General features: G+C 37.2%; 1 protein-coding gene and 1 long non-coding RNA gene across 4 annotated transcripts in view; one reads left to right on the top strand and one right to left on the bottom strand.

The window, feature by feature from the left end:
- Window positions 1–4148, bottom strand: part of LOC116414238 (uncharacterized) — a 262405-nt gene that overhangs the window by 34423 nt on the left and 223834 nt on the right. The window lies entirely within an intron of this gene.
- Window positions 1–4148, top strand: part of LOC100867650 (misexpression suppressor of ras 6) — a 363124-nt gene that overhangs the window by 172293 nt on the left and 186683 nt on the right. The gene's annotated exons all lie outside the window — the stretch shown is intronic.

Genomic DNA, 4148 nt, shown 5'->3' with positions numbered 1-4148 from the left:
CTGGAACAAACAGGGAGAAAATCATCGATCAATTTGATTGCAAGATTGCAAGCTTCTCTCTGTCGAAAAAAAAAAAAAAAAAAAAAGGAAGGAAGAGAATTTGCCGAACGATCTCCATTTTCGTGTGAAACGATATTCGGACGAGAATGCATAGAGTTTCTCGGATTACAAGTGTTCTCGATAGCGGGCCAAAAAATGGCAAGGACGGAAAGAGAGGGGGGAAAAAAAAGAACGGTTCGTAAATACGCGAAAAGTTGGTCGCACGAATATCGGTGAAACTATATCGCTGCGATTTTTCGACATTTTTCGACCGTTCGCTTTTCACCGAATGCTTTATTTCCTTTTTTTTATCCTCTCTTATTCTCTGTATTTTTTTTTTTTTTTTTTTTTACTATCGCTGACCGTTTGACCCACATGGGATAAAATATAATTCGAGCTCTCCTTTTTTTTTTTTTCGAGAAACAGGAAACGAGCGTGCGGTTTCACCGATTCGCTCCTGCTTAATAATAATAATAACGATAATAATAATAATCGTTGTTACTCCGATCCAATCGTATCAATCATACGAATTTCACGACGCGGAGGATCGTGAATCACGGGTTATAATACGTCGAGTGAAAACGAATTCGAAAGGTGGGAGGGAGGAAGAGAGAGGTAGGACGTCACGTCTCTTGACGTAAATGCACATAGAGGAGAAACGATAATGTCGCGGAGAAATTATATGCTCGAAACGCTCTCTCGCCCTGTTATCGAACAAATCGCTATTGTGTAAAATTCGATGCGCGCAAAAATTGGCAAGCGAGTCGTTTTTGCGTTTACATTCGAACACGCGTGATGTTCTCTTGAACGTAATACGCTGTTGCACGCTGAAAGTCGTACGATTTTTTTCTTCTTTAAATCTAAACTCTCTGTTGGGAAATATTTCTGTCGCAAAATATTTTTTTCAATGTCGAAAAGTATATCGCGTAATCGCTTTATTAAGATATTAAAGCGAGCCAACTTGAGATGGATTTTAAATTCGTTACCTCACCTACATATCGTGATATTCATCAATGAAATTCACCCAACTTCTAACGACCCCTCTTCCCTCATAAACTCTCAAAACAAGATCTCGAGTCTTCTCGTCGCTACCGTAACTATCATAACTACCATAACTACCGTAAACAAGTATCAGAATTCCATGTATCACGTCAAGATGCTTATCGTGTCCTAAATACTATCTACCAAATCAATTATCGTGCTCTCCTATCGAATGTATATATATATATATGTATATCGTAGATTATTAGACACAGACTCATCGATAGTGATTATAAAATAATTAATTCAAATTCAAAATTCTCACTATCCGATACATCGACTTTCCAATCTTATCAAGAGGCGAGAATTCCTTGTCGAGAATTAAAATTAGAAGAAGAAAAAAAAAAGAAGAAGAAGAAGAAGAAAATACGAAGAGGGAGCACAACGTGTGCCCCTCTCGTGTTCACGCTCGCAAGATGCAACCGGCGATCGAACGGGTGCACGAAATGAATTCAAATTAGCAACAGCGAGCGCGTCGAGTCCGGCAGGCACGATTGTATCTTTTGCATCTCGGCGGCAACAACCAGCAACAACAACTTTTTTGTCGCAAATCGATCCCGCCCGAAAAGCCAATTTCATGCTCCGTTCAAGACGCGCTTCGGCTTCACTCTTAGCGCATTACGTATTCCGGCCTGCCCCGCCTTCTCATATTATTGCTCCACTCTCTCTCCCTCTCTCTTTCTCTCTCTCTTTGCTTTTTCTTCCTCTTCTTCTTCTTCTTCTTTTTTTTCTCTCCGTTCCTTATTTTTTTCTTCTCTCCTCCTTCTTCCTCCTTCTCTCTGTACTTTCATCTTCCTTCCTCTTTCTTCTTCTTGTTTCCTCGTCCCTTTTTTTTTTCCTTCTTGTTTTCTTCCCTTCTCCTCGTTCGAGGTTAGGTTATCAGGCTCCACGGTAAACCGAGCGTTCATTATAATCGCATCAAGACGAGGAGGATGATGTCGACGGGGGAGTGCAACGGGCCCCGGGAAAGGGCACTGGCCAAAGGATTCTTCCACGTAATTTTCGTTCTACGACGACGTGCAACGACCCGGCTAATTTCGATCTCCAGATCTCGAGAATCGCGAAGATTTGTGGCCACGTTGATCGACCCGATCGCCGTTGGAATCGGCGTGCAACGAATCGGGGCCCGACTCGGTTGGGAACGCGTTGTGTCATTCTTGGTTTCGGATTTTATTTTACTTTAATAGTATTTTCAGGGACCAGTTTGGATCTTTATTATTTTTTTTTTTTTTCATTTGTATTCTTGGTAATATTTATAAAAAGCGTTGGATCTTTTACTCTTGAAATTGGAGGATTTTTCATCCTGTATATTTTCTAATTTAACAGCATCTTTTACATGCGTATGTAAATTCAATATTTTTTTGATATCTTTTGTTGTTTTATTTATTATTTTAATTATTTGTGAATCTAAAATCTTTTGTAAATTTTTAACAACACAACCGATAATTAATTTCGTGTTTAATTATATTTGCGAGGTGCGAGTAGTAGCCTTTCCGGTCTTTTGATTTTGTAACGCTATTTCTTTCATGTCATAATTATTCATCGATGCAGTTTTTGATCTCGAAAGTTCGATAAATTTATTCAAACTTGTAATGAATTTATATGGTCGCTTTGATATCTTTTCCATAGGTAATTACAAATCCTTTTTCGCTTTTAATTTTACGCCCGTGATATTAATCCATTTTGAAACACATTTTAATGAAATTAATGATATTCCGTTGTTGCAAGCCTTGTAAAATTTCTCCAAAAATGGGAAAAGTTTCTACCGGTCGTAATTGTTAAACATCGACACGGTTAAATTACCAAATAACTAAAACATTAATCAATTACGATTACAATTAACAATTTTTTTTTTTTAAATTTAATTCTAAACTCCCGAAAGAAGAAACTTCATTTATCAATTCCAAATATTAATATAAATTCCATCCAAAATTTTTTTTCCAGAAGAAATACAATCTTCTCATCGAAACATCGAAAAAACGATTGCAAAATAAACTTTTTAAGAATCTTCAATAAGTATCTTAGCTTCGAGTATCGAAAAATTTCGATCACAGTAATTTTCGATTCAATTTAATTCTTCCTCCACCATTGTTCCTCCACCTCTGTTGTTATTATTTCCATTTTTCAAACAATAAATAGTGATACGTCGAGACTAAGGGATCCGTGTGTGTTTTCATCGGGCAGTTTTTCTAAATTCCTGCCGCGTCAACCCTTTACCTGCTCCCCTGCTAGAATAAATATTTCCACGATGGATCGGCCGTGTGTATTATGTCGTAATGGCGCGGGCATACTAATGGAAACGCGTCAGGAAAACGAAGGTTTCGAAGTAGGTACACAGATGGTCCATCGGCCCTTAACCCTTCCACGCGGAAATTTCCCGCGTGTCGAAGAATGATGGGTCGAAGGGAGTGTGGTGGGGCGCCTATTAATATTCCTTAGACTGCGAGCATCCCGTGAGAAAACTCCCCAAGGGTGTTTTTCCTCCGTCTATTAGCATAAGGCGATGATCCTTTCGTTTCTCACGGATCCTCGCCCATTTATCGACTCGATTAATGAATTTTTATCCTCTACCTCCGTTTCCTTCCATTCTCTTCCATCGATATTCGAACGCGATACCGCTTTTCTTTTCTTTTTGTTTTCGTATGCTGTATCCTTGTATAAATATTGTGCGAAGCTTTCTTTTTTTATATTTTACGTAAAAAAAAAAAAAAAAACGATACTTGTTGCGATAATTATTCACGAAATATATATTTGTGAGAATCGTATTTTTTATCGAGTTCTACGTTTCATTTTGATGAAATTAATTTGTTTTGTAAAGTTATGTAAAAATATCGTTAAACGATATAAAATGTAATATAATTGGATGGCTTTTTGCAGCCATTGTATCTGAATGTTTGTGAGAAATTTGAATCAAAGACAAATCTTGCGATTTATTAAAAATAAACTGTCTGCACGTTATTCAAAGAAGGATATTTAAATTAATTCCAAATTCAAAATTTTGTTTGAATTACTCCTTTGTAGTTTCTTACATCAAAAATATGTTCATCAAAGAAGAACTGTTTTGTTGC

This window comes from Apis florea, unplaced genomic scaffold (assembly GCF_048593485.1).
Source record: "Apis florea isolate Af1SG1 unplaced genomic scaffold, ASM4859348v1 contig_3170_pilon, whole genome shotgun sequence".
Lineage (NCBI taxonomy): Eukaryota > Metazoa > Arthropoda > Insecta > Hymenoptera > Apidae > Apis > Apis florea.
Note: the sequence above shows the minus strand (reverse complement) of the source record. Positions and strands in the feature narration are given on the sequence as shown.